The 19,387-nt window shown below is 37.6% G+C and overlaps 1 protein-coding gene across 1 annotated transcript in view; it reads left to right on the top strand.

The window, feature by feature from the left end:
• The window catches only part of STK3 (serine/threonine kinase 3), a 134,063-nt gene that overhangs the window by 88,022 nt on the left and 26,654 nt on the right, over positions 1-19,387 (top strand). The window lies entirely within an intron of this gene.

The raw sequence follows: 19,387 nt of genomic DNA, 5'->3' as shown, positions 1-19,387 counted from the left end.
TGTTATAAAAACTTTCAAATTTCTATTTAAATTTCTATTTCTAACAGTTCTATTTAAAAATATTGCTACAGGTGTGAAATATTGTCATGTTTTGTGAATATCTCAGTGAGACAATAAGCATTTGAACATAGGTAGAGACATCAAGTCCATCTGTTCTGAGGTGGTCAAGATTACTTACTATTTTGCATGAGCCAAGTTGTTGATGCTATTCCAATAACAAGTACCTCTCTTCATGGAATTTTTGTATTTAACACCAGAGTATCTATTTAAGGGCATTTTTTCCTTCCCGTCCAAAATATGGTTTTTTTTTTTTGTTTGGTTTGTGGTTCTTTGTTGGTTGCTTTTTTTTCCCCTATGTTACAAATTATAACACAAGCAAAAAAAGAAAAAGAAAAAAAAAAAAAGCTATCTTTAAGTACACCTTAATTTTAGGATACTCTCAAAATAGTGTAAGTATCTCCTGTTTAGAAAGTTGGCGATAATTACACCTGTTTTTTGACTTTTCTTACATTTTTTTTCTTATATTTTTTAGCATTGTTAAAGAAAGAATTTAGTTTATCTGCTGTAATTTATACATGTTCTTCACTGCAGTGCAGTAGCTAACTGTGATCACATGGCACCTTTTTGAAAGTACACTTGGGGTTTGGAGAAAAACATTGTGTTTAATTTTAGGTGACAGCTGTAGGTGTGGGATTTTTTTTCCAGTTTTCACTTACTGCATCTCTACATAAAGCTGACTCCTTAAATTTTAAGCTACTGGAGTAAAGCCAGTTAAACAGCACAGTACAAGCTGTTGCTGCCAGAGAGTTTTGATTGAGTTAGATTTTAGTTTGGGTGGGCTTTTTAGGCTTTTCTTTAAACCCTAAAATGTAATATTCATCTTCTTGATAATTGAACAAAACAATTTCTTTCTTTAGTCATTGGAAAGTGACTGTTCTCTAAGTGGCAATAAAATTGCCCTTTGAACAATTGAAAATTTATTCTGTCTTTTCCATCACTTACTGAGAAATGCAAATATAAATGATTTTTTTGTAGATGCTGATCCTGATTTTGTAAGTGCTTATCATGAATAATTTGCACATGAGTAATCTTCATAATAGCTCGTTGGTATTGCTCATATATGCAAGTTTTCTTGTAGTAAGTTTGTCCTAGAACCATGCCCCGAGGAGCTCTTATTTTCAGAAGTATGTGTGTAGTGTGTGATAGGCAGACATTGCTGGTAGTTTTAGTATGAGTGGCACATGAAGGACCTCAGAAGCTGTACAATGTGTGATTTGTCCTTGACTCTCTGAAGAGGCAGGCAGCGCTGAAAGGCTCGTCACTACAAAATTATTCTGATATTGGAACAAATAGTGTAATAACTGTTTGCAAGGGCAAAGTATGTACTCAGTCTTGGAGGGATTTTGTTTTAAACGTAACAAAAGCCAAATACTTCCATAGGTAAGTCAGCCTAAGGAAGAGTTCAGGAAGACTCATCAATAATGGATGTCCTGCTTCAGAGCAGACCACTAACGAATATGTTTCTCTGAAGCATGTGTTGCCAGGTGATGTCACACAGCACACTGGTTTTAACAGCCTGCTGGTTTGAACCATAGGCAAATATTATTTATTCATACATTCTAGAAGGACTTCTATTTATCTTTTAGACAGTGAGTGGCATTATTGATAAGCGACCTACGAGAGACTTTCTGAAAGGCTAAATCAGTGGGCAGCATGCATAATATATTGTCCACTTTTTGTCAGATGAACATGAATGTTTGCTGTTGCTGGCATAAAGTCTCTAAATGATTCATTGAAAGGATAAATAATGGAAACTTTTCCTAGTAAATATTTCTCTTTTGGTTGGAATTATCCTTAATGGGATCTAGGAAGGGATCCTGACATTAGATGCTTGCAGTCATCATTTTATTTAAAGAAGGGATTAATACATTAGGATGAAGGTCTAAATGAAAAAAATCAAGCTTAATGCTAATACACTTTCCTGCAATTCTGTCTTCCTATGAGGAAGGGGAGGTGAGCTCTATAAGCTGGAGATCATCAAACTTGTATGCTGGATGGCACCATTACTCTAAGAAAGCTTTCTTAACCACGTGGTCATGCGAGCCACGCACAGCACGCCACTGCTGGCTTTACCTGCTAGCCCTGGCAGACTGACAGTGCCGTGCTGAGAACAGCTATTTGAGTGTATCACTTGGAAAGACTTCAAAGTTAATTAGCGTGCGGGTCTCCTGTGGCATAAAATGGAGAAGGAAAACTACCGTTGAGAAATTGGTGGGAGACTCGAGGTAAAAGGAAGAAGGAATAATCCTTATAGTTCCCTGCAAATAATTGATTTACTCATCTGTGTGTGTAAGATGAGACCTGAGGAGATAATATTTCAGGCCAAAGGATATATTTGTGTTAGTTGTCAGTTCTATTTTATCCTATTACTGATGTATTTTACTGTTTGATAAAATAAGAAATGGTTATTTAATTTTGTTTAAATAGACATGTAATGCAGATATAATGGCCTTACATGCTTGCTAACATTTTTAGATTATGTAAATAAATTATGCAGGAAATTGTAAGTTGGATAAATGAAAGTGTAAAATAGTGCAAAATTAATTTAGCGCTAAGTCTGGTTTGAAAGTTTTTGTGTGGGCATAGTTTTCTGTCCTGATGTGTTTTAAAATCTACTTGCCAATTAAAATAGAAGATTTGTCCAAGAAAATAAGATGCTCTGGTCACCAATCTGAGTTTTAAAATAAGAAATGTCAGCAACGTTTTTTCACTCTGAAAGTATGTATTTGGGATTTGTTTTTTTACTATTGAAGTCCATCTGTTTCGAAAGTCAAAAACTGCTCATATTTCTTTTTCACAAATGCCATATGGGAGATCCATCTCTCTCCTGTTGACTGTTAGTCCTGCTGGCCTTCAGTCCCTTGATCAATCTGTGCTGGTTATGGATGTCATGTTCCATGAATTGATGAGGAACAAGTTTTCACTGCAGATCTTCAAGTTTAGCATTGTATTGAATCAGATATATTATAAATAACTCTCATGAGACTTAATTTTGATACTGAATAGTGACCTCTCTATATATATGTGGGTGGAATATATATATTGGATTAGCATATATAGTATATCTTTAGATAGATAGTGGAATATTATGCTATTCCAAATTTGCCCTAATCGTGTGCTTCAAGGCTAAGATGCTGTTTTCCATGGATGAGATGTGGGTGTTTTTTTATTTCTTTCTTTTGTTGTTGTTTTCTATATTTTTTTCCAAGCTCTTTAAAAAAACTTATCTATATTCTTCAATGCTATATTTTTCTGTGCATAGGAATTTTTATAGGCTTTTTTTTTATTATTTATTTTTTAATTTTAGCTTTCATTTGTTCTGTTACCTATTTATGTTGTGTCATGGTAAATTCTGGAAACCTCAAAATGTGGATATTCTATATCAGCAACTCTCAGATAAATGTATTTCTGGTTAAATGTTTGTGAACATTTTGTTCAGTTTGGCATTTCAAAAAAGGAATGCTCAAGCTCTGGATTTAAATGTTACAAAAAGAAACCGGTGTTTGTTTGAACGTCAGCTTTTACTAAATTTCAGCCTATACTTTACACTCTCAAAGATCATTGTGGATTGTCTTTCTCAGTGATTACTTGTGAATACAGGCAGTCATTTTATGTTTCCTTGTTTTTAAGGCATTCAGCAAATGATGAAATGAAATCAGTATTTCCAACTCTTAATTTACTCAGTTTTATTTGGGTTTAAGTGATGTTTTATTCCCAGCGAACCTGATGTCAACAAGAAACTGCTCATTGTGAAGAGAAGTGGAATCGTGTCATTGAATAAGTAGTGATGTTATTTATGGCAGTGTGAATGATATGTAAGCAGCTTTTTGTAATGAAGCTTAACTGTTGAATGGGCCAACTTTTGGTCTTTCTGCCTCGCAGCTCAGGCAGCTGTTTGGAATGGAGTACCGAATTAGGCTGAATGATGTGGTGCTTGTTTTGGCCTCCTGAATTACCAGTCCTTTTAAGAACAATTATTTTTTTAATAGATGGTAGGCATTGGGCTGTTCCTGGTATGGTAGCTTTTTGCTTTGAATGAGGTGGTTTTCCATCAGCTATGTTCATGCTGGAGAGAAGCATGTGTTAAATGAGAATAACTAAAGGTGTCATTGAAGCAGATTGCTCAGATTTATCCTTTTGCTTTTTACAGTGTTTGTGGTGTGTTTTATATATAGCTTTTGTCTGAGTATTTTTTTTAAATGAGCATTATATAAGAATTTTCACAACAAATATGGTGAACTTTTAAAAAGGAAAACTTGTTTGAAACTTAATGTGGGGAAAAATGTTAACTTTCAAGAGTAGTGTGCTATGCTTACATATTGTGAATTAACCTCTTTCTTACATTTGTACTGTATTATGATATCATTACATTTGAGGTCTCATTAAGGTACACCATAGCTTTGCAAAACCTCCTGCTCCTTTGTAAGGTGTGTTGTATTAGCTTGGGACACAATGTTAACAAAGCATTTACATGAACTACAATGAAGTATCTAACTGATAATAACTTGAGTTGATGATGCTCAGGTGCTCAAGTTCACTTGCACTGATTCACTCTATTATTTCACTTTAAATTAAAAAATAATAATAATACCTTTTGTTTTAAAATATTGATGATAAAATGTTAAAAGGCAAATTTATTTATTGTAGCAATGATAGGGTAATGATTTCTGTCTTTAGTAGAATTATTTCCAAACAAGAATGGTATCCAGATTGTTAAATATTAAACAGTGAACATGTAGATCATGTTTTGCAGTATCTGCAGTATCATGTTTAAGTAGATGCATTTTGGGTGACTTAAAGATTCTGGAATAGCAACAAAAATTTTAAAAGCCATCTGTTACTCTAGGCAGAATACTTCCTTGGGTTCCAACCAGATCAAATACATTAGAATATAATCATGGTGAAATAATAATATTGCTCATACGGAGCACTTACCATTTGGAAATGTGTAATGTGACGATTCACATAAATGAAATATCCTAATATGACTGAAGACCATAAAGAATTTAATAAAAACTTCATTTATAAAGCTAGTTTGATTTCACTTCATTGGAAATATCTCTTTGGCCAAAATCTTGGCTGCTTTAGTCTGATTTTATTTAAGCAGAAGATGAATTAATTTGATATAATCTTCTTTCTAGTTTATGGGTTGAATGTATTTCCTCTAATTTCAATCCTTTCAAATCCTCCTCTGAGTTAAAAGAAAATTTTAAATGAAGTATTAATGTACATTCATTTTGCTTTGTCTTTAATTAGTTGCATGAATATCATGTAGCATTTTCAGATGCTGACAGGAAGAACATCATAGAGCAGAGAGATGCATGCATTTTCTTAACTGAGGGAATAGGAAACTTAGGTGTCTGGGTTTATAGGTACTGTTTGTAGATGAGGTAAACAGAAAATCATTTGCCAGGTCACAGTTAATAAAAATATTATTGATGTTGGCAGTTAATCTCTGTGCGGAATTTCTTTCATTTCAGCTCAGAGGCAGCTAACAGACAAGAGACTGTATGCTGAATGTAATAGATGTAATGTATTTTATCTTTGTTGTTTCATGAAGAGAGTGCGAACCTCAGCAGAGGAGATTTTCTGAGCCTCTTGTAACAGAAGGCCAGTACAGATGCTTCTTGTGTGTGAGTTGTCTTTTAGAAAAATAAAAGATGTGGGGAATAATTCAGAGTGCTGTCAGTATTAGGAATCCGGTGTGGATAGTTTGTATGCTATCTGTGGTTGTATCATACAGCCCTGCAGGCATTCAGTATGGGAGGTTGCACTGGCCTGATGTGTAGACTAAAAATATATTATTGTTTTATTTTTTCCCATAGGCAAAGAGGACAGACCAACCTATTAAACTCGTGGGTTTTTTTTTTAACCTCTTCAGCTGATTTAGTTAAATCCTGTTTGAGTAGTCTAACCACAAAAGGAGAATTATTTCAACAACAGAATAAGGGAATTTACTATGTGGACAGTGTTTCTCCAACTGGTATTGAATTTAGGAGCCTTTCTCTTTGAGTATGTCCCTTCCCTCATTATTGTAGAATAATTGAGAACCAGGCCTAAGAATTTGGTGCTATACATAAATAAATTAGCTAGTTAGTAAACAGAATCTATTCTTTCTATTTGTCTTAAATTGTAGGATTATTTAAAAGTTGTTATTCTGATCACTAAATAATTAATGTCAAAGGGCTGGTACCATTCTTGGGCAGTTTTGGAAGGTGAATCTTACTACATGACAAAGCTCATATGAATTTTCTACCCTAAAAGTGCATGGAAGACCCTCTCTAGGCCAAAAAGCTTTTTTCCATTCTGATGTGAATAACAAAGTTATGTATTTTTACTTATCATTCATACATCCTCTGAGAACAAGAACTGAAAGTCTTAAATTGCACCAAAGTATTTGAAGTTGAATAGCAAGAACATCTCATGGGATAGCAAAGTACTACTACAGCAGTTTGTTCAGAGGGTTGCAGAAGTTGCTGCTGATGTTGGTGTTCAAGATCTGATCAGGTAAACATGTCAGGAGCAATCTTGGTGAAGTCTGCTTGAAGCAGAGGAGTGTTGTAGGTGACTTCATCCTGTAATGTCTCCAGCAACCGTAAATCCTAAGGGGTTTTAAGCTACTGCTGGTGGCTGAACTTCATAATCATAGAAGAGTTTGAGAGCACATAGGTCATTACAAACTCAAGTACTCAAAAATATTGACATGCCTAATTTGTTTATTAGAAGTCTCAGTATTTTGGAGGAGCTAGACCTTGGGTAACCTTGACAGTTTTCATAGTTAAAAGTCAAATAGCGTTCCCAAACGTGAGTCTGCCTCTGAAAAATTTCAGCCAAGATTCAGTGAACCACATTTTCTCTCCTGAAAATTTAAAGCATCAGTGCTGTCCTTATGTTTGTATCATGTCTAATAGTTTCAATGTGCAATGTAATTCTTATTTTTTTTTTAGTTAGAAAACAGCTTCTACTGAGAAGACACTTCAAAATTTATTTTTCAACCAATTTTTTAATTCTTGGTGTAGAGTTAAGAATGAAACTACTTTACCCCAAAGAGTCTACATTTAAACACCCGAAAAGGTCAAAAAACTTTTTTTTTCCCAGTAGCGCAAGGATAGTCCGAAGCATAATCCAAGTGTATAAATTAATTATACAGTGTGCCTGCAATTCATGTGTAGTTTGAAGAGAACAAGTGAAAGAAATGAGAGGAACTGAGAAGAAGCTGGAGCAGCACTGCTGGTTTAAAGTAACATCTTGTTACCTCAATAACTGGCTGTCTGTACTAATCCACCTCTTTGGGATCCTTGGGTGGCACAGAAAGGCTGAACAAGTTTTAGAGGATTTGTTTTTTGTGCATCAAAATAGTTCAGTTTCAGATCTTTGTATTCTGATTTTTGGTGGCTTTAAGCAGGGAGATATTTAATCCAAATTGTTTCCATGTTGCATAAATCACTGTTAATGACAGGACAGTGTATCGCATCTCTGTGTGTAATGTCTGACGCCCAGACTGAACACTGACACAAAGAGGTGTGTGTACCACTTTGTGCACTTCCACAGAATTCTTCAGTGTCATTTCTATGGAAGCATCATGCAAATTTACCACTGAGAAACAAAATCTCCTTATCTTTGGTATGTTGATTAATTATCCCTTGTATGGCATCTACATAAAGATCTTTGTTTTATGCATATCTGTATTTGTGTTGAGAGTAGGAGTTGTACAGGCATAATAAGAGTAGAAAGAAAATTTATTGACTTAATGAAAATGGGATGTACAAGGATAAAACTGTGTTCTAAGAAAGCTCTGAAGTCAGAATAACATAGTTTATAGTTTTTCCAAAAGAACTGCTTAACACTGAAAACCCTGACAGTTTTTAGTGTGCAATTGTGAGAACTAAAACAAGCTAACTTAAACCATTTTAAGGAATTTAACGTATTTTATTTACGTTGCAACAAGCTTAGGCATGGACAAGATTAGGGTTTTACTAGCTGTGAAACAGGAACTTTGCATACTGTGCAGCCTTGACTGCATGCTATTGTATCAACCTCCTGTAGTGCTTGTAGATATGAATTCAAACTTTTTATAAACACATTTGATTTTTTTTTCCCTCATGGTGTCACTACAGACCAATATATTTAATTGTTTTTATATCTGGATGTTCTTCTTTCAAGTAAGGATGGGAGAAAAAATGTTCTTTGAAGACACCTTTAGGCCAGACTTTCCCATCACATCAAAAAGATCTCTTAGGTCCAAAACTCGCTACCAGTAAAAATAAGAGAGCCGCCTCTTCTATTTGAGACTTCTTAAAGTAACTCCCTATGTCAAAAAGGACAATCTTCAAAGAGAATACAGCAAAAAGAAAAGGGAGAGTTGTTTGGAGCTATCTCAGAGCTCTGAGCATTAATCCCACTGGAACGCTTAGAAAGTGCTTATGCTGTTTTCAGAGTAGTTCTTCATGTGCTTCTAAAGCAAACTTTTTTTTTTCTCCAGTATGGAAAGGAAAATTCCTGGAAATTAACAGTCAAAATAGGCACTGATAGAGGAAAGAAAATTATAGGACTGGGTTTATATTGAAATTATTTCCGTTCATGTTGTTTGGGAGAAAGCAAAACAATGTCTACAGTCCCAACTGTGAAGATTGTTCTGCAGTAGGTTTGGGCTCATTCTAAAGAAGTTATATTTTTTTAAATCAAAATGTGGTTTGTTGTATATAAAGTGCAAGGCTTCATGTTAGGAATGTAAAGTTGGGCTGTCATCCCCCGAGTTGTTGCAAGTGTCGAGTTCTGCACTTTGGCCACAACAACCCCATGCAGCGTTACAGGCTTAAGGATGAGTGGTTGGATGATTGTGAAGAGGAAAGGGACCTGGGGGTGTTGGTTGATGCTCTGCTGAACATGAACCAACAGTGTCCAGGTGGCCATGAGGGCCAACGGCATCCTGGCCTGCATTAGAAATAGTGTGGCCAGCAGGAGCAGGGAGGTGACCATCCCTCTGTGCTCAGCACTGGTGAGGCCGCACCTTGAGTATTGTGTTCAGTTTTGGGCCCCTCACTACAAGAAAGACATTGAGGCCCTGGAGCGCGTTCAGAGAAGGGCAACAAAACTGGTGAGGGGTGTGGAGCACAAGTCTTATGAGGAGCGGCTGAGGGAGCTGGGATTGTTCAGTCTGGAGAAGAGGAGGCTCAGGGGAGACCTCACTGCACTGTACAACTTCCTGAAGGGAGGCTGTGGTGCAAAAGGGTCTGGCCTCTTCTCCCATGCAAATAGTAGGACCCGAGGAAATGGCAAGAAGTTATACCAGAGGAGGTTCAGGTTGGATATTAGGAGAAACTTTTTCTCTCAAAGGGTGGTCAGGCACTGGAATGGCTGCCCAGGGAGGTGGTGGAGTCGCCGTCCCTGGCAGTGCTCAAGAGGCGCCTGGATGAGGAGCTACAAGATGTGGTTTAGTGCTTGTGGCACTGATAGGAATGGGAGGGTGGTTAGACTGGATGATCTTGCAGGTCTTTCCAACCTTGTGATTCTGTGATTCTGTGATTCTGTAATGTCATTTGGGTTATTACAGTATTATCGTTTACTTTTAGTAGAAATAAATTGTTACTTAATACTTGCCATAGTTATATGTTCTTAATGCTATCCATACATGAGAAAAACATGACACGTAGCCATCAAAAGATAAGAGGTATCCAGGTAGTGATGGATTAATAGCGATGGAACTGTGAGAGCTCTGTGGTGCTTATGATGTGAATGTGTAAGGTGAGATGGACTTTTTAGTTTACATTTGCAACATTAGAAATTTCACTGCTATTTCTGTCTTTCTAAAGAGTTTCCATTAACTAATAAGAATATACCACTATGAGTCAAGATAAAGAGATGGTTGTAAGTAAGCCTGTAGTCAGACAGATTCAATTAAAGTAACAAAGACATTAGATTTAAAAAAATGAAGCTAACACTGCTCCTTTGGGATTTCATGTCACTAATTACCCACTGAGATGTGAGCACCTGTGTGCTACCCACCAGGAGTGCAACTGCAGGGAGAAAGGAGAAAGTGGTGGAAACGTGTTCATCACAACGCAGAGTGAGCTGTATTTGTGTAATCTGGTGTGTGCTCTGCTGTTTTATTTGTTGTTTTTTGAGCCAACTAACTTCCTTCTCGTAGGTTTCAAGGAGCTCTGCTGTACCGAGATTGTTTTTTCCTGTGTCAAGTGCTGTGACGAAGTTTGGGTATCCATCCTCTTGACACTAACACTTCAGATATTTGTAAGGGTTGATAAGATCCCCTTTTAGCCCCAGGTCTCTCAGCCTTTCCTCATAAGGGAGATGTGCTATGTCTGTTATGATCTTTGCACCTCTCCACTAGACTCTCTCTCAGAGTTTCTTATCTTGAACTGAAGTGTCCAGAACTGGATACAGTACTCCAGATAGACCTCACCAGGGTAGAGGGAAGGACAACCTCCCTTGACCTGCTGGCCACTCTCTTTTTAAGGCACCCCAGGATACTGTTCACTGATTTACAAGACTAAACCTCCAAATTTTGAGCAGTGCCCTTTCATTTAATTTAAGAAAAAAAACAAACAATTTGCATAGTAATAGATATTTGCAGAAAAAAAAAAGGAGATGAAAACAGGAGAAATTTCTGATGTGGATTTCTGAAGTATTTTGAATGAGTGGTGGCTGGGCCAGGCACCCTGTTGCTGGGCATCTCTGTGGCCTGGTAACTGAATCTTGCATTTCTCCTCTCTGCTGGCTGGTGACATTGCCAACAGCCCGCTGGTTGACTTGGAGGTGGGCTAATTCAAAACAGCAATGTTGGAAAACAGACATAAGAAATAGAGGTTAGTTTGAAACTACCTGACCTGTTTTCTGTATTTTAAAGAGCTGTTACTATAGCAACAGTAGCTAGCAGAGAATGAGAGCTTCTGAGCCTGAGGTTGGCTGTTGTGCCTTTGCAGGGGCTACCTTGCTCTGCAATGGTTGGGCTCTGCCTGAATCCTAATGGAGCAGTTACTAGCTTCATTTCAACACATTCTTCATTTGTTCATCATCTCCTTCTAAGTGTCTGCTTCTCAAAATAGTGCACCTCCAAAAAACAGTAGTTAGCACATCCACGTGGCCCTCAAGCTGGCCTGTCACTAAACACCATGATCATTGTTCTGCAATTCTGTATTCCGTGTTGTGGAAGTCAGCAAACATAAGTTCTATTTTACCACAGGTTAGGGAGAAATTAATTCCAGAGCTGAGATGCCTTCATTGAAAAATAGCCTGACAATTTTAATCAGTGAATTGCTGTCTGAAATGCCTCTGCTGCTGGCAGTTGCTATTGTAACATATGGGTGAGAGAAGATTTTGCAGATGGCCAATACAAAAAACTATTTAACAGCTTTAAGTTGGAAATCAGCGTGGTGAACTTCACCTGACATCTGGAGTGTACTCTGCTTATTGTGAAAACAGTCTCTGAGTAAGTGGACTACAGTACAGCATGCTAACAGGAATGTTTGGTTAGTAGAGGTGTAATTCAATTTTCAGTTTATTGCAAATTTTTTGTATTATGAAGTGAGAAAAGCAACTGTAATGTGATCCATGTTTGAAAGGAAAAGACATTCTTGCCAAGCACAAATCTTAAGTGGAGACCTAGTTGTAACTCCAACTCAGTAGGGATCCAACAAAACACCTTAGTTGTAGTAATATTGGAGCCTCTGAATTGCTGAGTGGGACTTAAGAGAGGGAAGAATGCTTGCTACCCTTAGCCATCCCAGATGTCAGAAAAGAGATGCCACCATTAGGTTTTGATTGCCTTTCTCTGTATTTGACTATCATTAAAAGCAGCAGTGGGTTACGGTTTCAGTCAGGTCTGTCTGCACCGTACTGGGCAGATGAGTAAGTGACAGCCTGCCTGAAGCGTATATCAACCTTTAGCTTTGTGCAGTATGTAGAAAAACATGCTGCAATACTGCTGGGCCTATTAGATCTTAGTACTATAGAGACAGAAAAGATATGGCTGATTCAGGGTATTTCCTTTTCTTACTGCAAGAGGAGCAAGTTTGCTTGTCTTGCTGCATGGTCAAAGCTGGCAGGCCCTGAGATACACATTGCATTGAGGTGCTGGACTTGTGAATCGTTGCTGCTGTACATGCCAAAAAGGCTTCTTATGCTAAAACAAGAAATCTCAAGATCAGGGATAAAATTGAGTTTTCTTTCAGGCATATATAAATTTAACACATGCACAAATACAGAGATACAGGAATTATATAAACTAGTACAAGCCACAGGTAACCTAAAGCTGGGCTATGGCAGCTATAAGCTGAGACCTTGTGAAGTATGAAAGTTCTTTGACGCAAATACAGCTGTTACAGTGATGGAGAAAATGATCTTAAAACATGAATAAAATTGTTTAGAACTTCTACAGCTTTTAGTTGGCTGTTTCTTGCTGTGATAATCTTCCTGCTTCTTGGTACGTGTATCCAGTGTTCTACAGGTGAGTGGAAACCAGCCCTAGCCTGATCTGAGCTGTGCTGCTGAGAGTCAGCATTCTAGTTTGCTCATGATACTGTCCTAGCAAGTCATATTTATCTGAGTGCACTGAAGAGTACAGTATGGTAAACAGGCATACCTTCTGTTTCCTCTTGTGGGCATCTGCCTAACCAGCTCTAATTGCCTCTATTTTCCATTTCTTCCGAGTTATTTGTTGACTTTCAATGATTCTGCATTACCATGTGTGTTATATGCATTCCTAAAAGAGTGACCCTCTCCACCATTTGAATTTGTGTCTAGTTAAATTGTTCTTCTCACAGAGCAGCTCATCAGGGCTATGTCTAATGCAAGTGAGAATATGAACACATTAGATATTCAAGATATTGAAATACTTGGAGAACTTCAAAATATTCATTTATCCTCTGTTCCCATAATAATTCACTATTTAGTCATCTAGCAACACATAAATGAGTTTGAAATAGTTTTATTTAAAATATAGTTATCTTCCTATAATAAAACTATTTCAATCTCAATTATGCAGATATTCACCTGTGTTTGATAGGAAACAAATGTACATATTCCTTAAGCATATGTGTGTGTTCTGGTATATGTCTCTGCCTTTTGGAGAGTGATGATATATTTTGTAGAACTCCATGTTGAACCTCAACTCGCATGCTAGCTTTAACAGAACTCTGGATACACAGTGATGTGTAAAGTATCTGGCCTTATGGAAGTTTGGAAAACTTGCCTTGGAGAAGTGTTTCAGAGGCATGAAGTTTTCTAGTAACACTAAGCTGAGTGAAGTGCCTGCCACAGAAGTACTTGAGTCTGATTAAAAAGGGCAGAATTTATTCTTTTTATATTTAGTACTTTCCCTTTGTCTTTAAGGATTTTTTTTTCACTCTGCATTTTTGTTTTGTACAGAAATACCATAAAGAGAGTTTATCCAAAATTGTGAGTCAGAGCTGTGTTCATATGCAAGCTATCCTTGTTGCCCATTAAACCACATCATTTGGTATGTTTTGGTTGTGGTTAGGTGTGGCTGTGGTGTTAAAAGTGCCGGTGTTGGTTAATCCCTAAAGTAATAGTAAATGTTTTTGTAAAAGTCAATATTTTATGTGATTTTAGTATGAACAAATGTTCAATTATGAAAGAACTTGCAAACCTGCAAAAGAACACTAGACCAGTTTCTTCTGTATATCTAGATAACATGCTAAATTATTTGTTACAGTAAAAGTACCTTTGCTTTAAGAGAAGTGTGCAACTTCAAGTATCAAATTTTGCTGTTAAGAATGTGAGAATTTTCCATAGGAACCCTTTGTCAAATGGTAGATTATCAAAGTGATGGTGAGAGCATTAGAACTGATGCTAACAACTTTTGTGGGAAGTTGAAGAGAGATTATATTGAAACAGCTGTTTTGTTTACTCACTGAAAGAGCTAATTTTTGAAATAATGATTTACTACCAGCCTGATGAGCATAACAATACCTCTATATCCATCTGCTTTAATTGGAGCATTGCCATGAAATGGCCTTTCTCATTGAACTAATGGTTTTCATGATTGATTCAGTTAGTTTCACCTTCAAGTAATGTGCTCCATAGACATGTTTGTACATGGTTGTATGAATTTTGAACACTTGCTTTGGAAACTTCCATGGTCCTGCCCTGTTGTACATCCCCTAGGAGAGGTCTGAGCTGAATAACACTGATCTCCTATTCCTAAGTTATTTCTAGTTTTTTAACTGCTCTTGGAAATATATTTCCTATTGAATTTACTTTTTTCTGGTCTTTTGGAGAGCCATACTGTTACTTTATTTCATATATTGATTTTATTTAACATTTTTGCTCAAATATTTTGGGCCTACAAATGTGTAATCTCTGTGAGTTCTAGCAGTGTCTCCTGTGTATAAAGTATATCGTGTTTGGAATACAGTGGTCATTCTTGGCAGTATTGTGATGAGGAAAAAAACCAACATACCTATGAAATATCTATTTATAAAGAAATTGACTCCTAAGGAAATATCAAGAATTGCTTCAGTTATATAATTCTAACAGGTTTTATTTGTTTAGACTTCTGAATCAGGCTTATTCAATTTCTTGTTTCACATTTCAGATTGGTTTATCTCAGGAGGAAGTTGAGGGGTTCTCTTGAATTATGATTTGATAAAAATATCTCAGAATAGGTGCTTTTGCAAGCCATTTAATTGCTGCTGCTTTCATCTTCCCTGCCTTCTCCTAATATTACAGTCTCTAAATGCCCAGAGGGTGGTTTGTGAGGTCATGCTGCAGCCAGCACAGCTTCCACATCATGCCATTCAGGTTTGTCTGCAACTGAAAAATCAGAAGTTAGTTGGCCCTTTCCTTTTTGAGATCCTATACAAAGTTCTTAAAGGCACCAGTTATATGTAGATTTCAGAACTTTTCCTGCAACAAAGTGTGATGTCATTAACTTAAGTTTCCTCTTTATTCCACTTTGAGCAAAGTCTTGCAATATTTAATGGAAGGTGAAGCTCTGCCTAAGCTTTTAAATAATTCAGGATCTCTTTGTTTCCCAGTGCTGAGTGTCTGTGGCAAGGTTTTGGTAGCAGGAGGAAGAGGCAGGGTGCTTCCCTGTACCAGATACAGCTGGCCATACAGTGGCCCCCTGCAGGACAGAGTTGCATCCCACTGTGTGGTCCATACCACCTTTCTCTTTTCCTGATACAACACTTCCATCATGCCAGAGCTCAATACCTAGCACCACTGCAGATGCTTGCTTTGTGGGAAGAGCACCAAGTCTGGTTCCCCCTCAGTGATCTAAAGCACAAATACCATCTGTCCTCCGGTTAAGATCACTTCAGTGATTTTCTGTATAACTGCTCACACTTACCAGAGACAGTCAGTCTAGTAATTTCTAATAAAATCACTGTAATTTCCTTTTACAGAACTGACTTGAGATTGCTCCTTATCATGTGTATAGAATTCTACTTCCAAATTCCTCCTTACTAAGTCAGCAGCTTCCTCTGAGACTTCAGATAATGTCTTACCTGCTTTTCAAAACCTTCCAGGTGGCCTGAATACATTTCGTGGCCTTTTTCTGTAGTGAATAGCAAGCTTCAAAATCATGATCAGAGCTCACTTAGAGTAATCTTGATGTTTTACAGCATCTGGCTGATTGCAAGTAGCCACACTGGTGGGTGTTTAAGTCTTACAACTGGTAAAGTTTGTCAGGCAGGCCCATATTTTGTACAGATACAGGCAGTTACAGTTGGAAAAATGGATTTCCTCCCACTGCCCCATCCCACTGTGTGCTCCCCTGTGGCCACAGGGTAATAGGAACAATCCAAGTCTCCGTATGTCAAGAATGGCAAGAACATACCAGATTGATAATTTATATGACCACACAAAGAAGCATGAGATTTTCTTGATCTACAGAGAAGATTATATTTGGAATTGGTCAATTTAATATCAGTTTCTTATGTTGACTGTCCGTTTCTTGATATCCCTAATAATATTGGGTAATGGAGGCTGGGGAGCTGTGTGAGTAGTTCTCAGGATGATATGCAAGACATTTCTCTGGGACCTGGGTGGTGTTTTGATGGATCTATCCAACTTTTATCTTCTATGTTTTGAAGGGGAGGTCTCTGTCGCTTTGACAGGGATCGGTTTTTGAAAACAAGAGTAGGTGTTGCTCTTTTTAGGCACTTGTTAGGGGTGCAGCTATCTCTTGGAAGTGTTCTCATGATTTTCTTGAATGAAATGTCCAAGAAGCTTAATTGGAATTTTCTGGCTGCTTTAATGAACCAGGTTTTATTGAGATGTTAATGTTGTCTTTACATACCCTTGTGGATCCGTGAACTTAGGGCTATGTGTTCACTTCTTCATTATTCTAATACTTTTAATGAAAAGTCTTTTCTACTGATAACCATCTTGGAAAACTATGTCTCAAGTCATACTGGATTTCTTTATGTTGGAAAGACCTGTACAAGGTTGTACTTAAAGTCATTCATGCAGAGTTTGACTCAAGCCAGAAAATGAACCTGTCTGCATTCTTACCGAAGTCACATACATCTAGGACTGAGACATCAGATTTAATTTTTTATTTTTTTTACAGGAAAGTTTAGGTTTGAACTGTGCTCATTTTGCTTTTTCCTTGAAGAATCCTACATCTAAATGCAATGTTTTTTGTTTTTTGTTTTTTGTTTTTTTTTTACGTAACAACTACTCGTTTAAGCTTGCAGATTGTGAACTTCACACACTCCAAAAAAACCAAAAGAATAATAAAACCATCGTCAGGCTGAAGGTCTTCTGGTAACATTAGAAAATGTGTAATTCCTGTTCTTTTTCACTGCCAGGTTTATGTTTTTGATTTGCTGTCTGGGCACTTAGAAGAAGAGGGATTTGTTTGTTTATTTATTTATTTATTTATTTGACTCCCAGAAGGCATTCTGGAAGAGAGATGAAAGCACAAACTTTAGCAGCGACACAAATTAGAATAAAGCTTGGACTCTGAGTGTTCTCCATGACAGTACAATCTAATTATAACCGTTTTAGAGTAACAGGGTCTTTGGGGGTAAATAGCTGGTGTAATGCATTGAGTTATATTTTCATATGTTAATATAACTATAGAAGATATTCACATTCTTTTATTTCAGCAGTTACTGTTGTTTCAGTTAAGGCTGAAACTCTTTGGATATCTGTATAATATTGAAAATTGTGAAAATAACAACAGAAAGCAGAAAGTGCCTCTTGAAAATAGATGAAAGGGGTTTTTTTTGAGCTGCTGCCTCGATTCTGTTTTCATAGGCATCTGATAACATAAGAGCAAGGCAAAATTAATGCTACTTAGCACTATAAATTTTATTCAGCTTGTAAAGGTAATCACTCATCTGAGTCAGTAGCTATTTTACATTTTCTAAGACTGTTGATAGAATCTGTAAGCTTTGTTTTAGATGCTTTTTCTATTTTTTTTTCCTAAATTGTAGCAAGTTACCTTTATATCAACATATTCACTTTCTTCTGTCTTATACTTTTTCTTTTCCATTTACTGTAACTGCTGAGTACTATGCTGTGGTAGCAGGTAATCATAGAATCATAGAATCACAAGGTTGGAAGGGACCTGCAAGATCATCTAGTCCAACTGTCCTCTCATCGCCATTACTACCACAAGCACTAAACCATATTCGTAGCTCCTAATCCCGACTCCTCTTGAACACTGCCAGGAATGGTGACTCCACCACCTCCCTGGGTAGGCCACTCCAGAGAAAAAGTTTTTCCTTATGTCTAATCTAAACCTCCTCTGATACAACTTGCAGCCATTTCCCCAGGTCCTGTTTGTTGCCTGGGAGAAGAGGCCAAACCCCTCCTCATCACAGCCTCCCTTCAGGAAGTTGTACAGTGCAGTGAGGTCTCCCCTGAGCCTCCTCTTCTCCAGACTGAACAATCCCAGCTCCCTCAGCCGCTCCTCATAAGACTTGTGCTCCACACCCCTCACCAGTTTCGTTGCCCTTCTCTGAACGCGCTCCAGGGCCTCAATGTCTTTCTTGTAGTGAGGGGCCCAAAACTGAACACAATACTCAAGGTGCGGCCTCACCAGTGCTGAGCACAGAGGGATGGTCACCTCCCTGCTCCTGCTGGCCACACTATTTCTGATGCAGGCCAGGATGCCGTTGGCCCTCATGGCCACCTGGGCACACTGTTGGTTCATGTTCAGCCGAGCATCAACCAACACCCTCAAGTCTCTTTCCTCTTCAAAGTCATATGGATGGCTAGATCAAAGAACTTGCAATCAATTAATCTCAGATACGACATATCACAAGTTAAATAGGAAATGAAGTGTGAAGATGTGTAAACTTAATTCTGATTTAGTTACATTTTATAAGCAGTAATTGGTATTTGTCAACTACTTACACTTTCGTACTTCTGCAAGATATTTGTCTGTTTGCCTCTCTGAGAATTTGTACTCACCCTGTTTGACCCTCTCGTTCCTTTTCTGTGCCAACAGCAGATTTTACCTCTGATTCAGTATATTATCTTACCAGTGTTGTTTAAACTGTGGTTTCCAATTTGTTCTTATACCACCATTTGTTTAGTCTCTGTTGTATTTTAACCCAGCAGGTGGCTGAGCACCACACACTCCCACGTCCCAGTGAGACGGAAGAGAGAATTGGGATAAAAAAAAGTAGAACTTGTAGGTTGAGATGAAACCATTTACTAAGATAGAGAAAAGGAAAAGGATTACATTTGTGACTGTACTTATATGTGAATGTATATAACAAGTTGTGCACGAGCAATTGCTCACCACCTCCTGACTGAGCCCAGCTTGCCCCTTGAGCAGCAGAAGAGAACCAGATGAACTCCCCCCTCCTTTCATGTGATGTCATATGGCATGGAATATCCCTTTGTCCAGTTGAAGTCAGTTCTCCTCATTCTGTTTCTTCCCAGCTTGGGCCCTTTGCTGAGAATTGCCTTGGCTCTGTACGACATTGCTTGGCAGCATCTATAAACATCAGTGTATTATCAGCATTGTTCTTCTCCTAGAACCAAAACACAGCATCATACCAGACACTCTGAAGAAAAAATACCATCCCAGCTAAAACTTAGACAGGCTCAGAAGTCTACCTTCTGCATGTTTTCTACAGAGTGCCTGGTAGTTTGGCAGATGCAATAAACAAAAAAAAAAAAAAATCAAAGTGAGACAGTCTGGAGGGCCTCAGTAATAATTTGTTTCTACCACTAATGTGTCAGTAGGCAGAAGTTGTCTAGAAAACACTTTGTATTCAAGGAAAAGTGGCTTCTGCTATTAGTTTGTGGGTAGATAAGAGTTTCTCTGAAGGTAGATTGTACCTGCATATGATTCTGCAGAATCACTGCAGAATCACTGCAGAAT

This window comes from Tympanuchus pallidicinctus, unplaced genomic scaffold (assembly GCF_026119805.1).
Source record: "Tympanuchus pallidicinctus isolate F22 unplaced genomic scaffold, pur_lepc_1.0 scaffold5, whole genome shotgun sequence".
NCBI classification, from domain to species: domain Eukaryota; kingdom Metazoa; phylum Chordata; class Aves; order Galliformes; family Phasianidae; genus Tympanuchus; species Tympanuchus pallidicinctus.
This window is presented reverse-complemented; position numbering and strand designations above follow the sequence as displayed.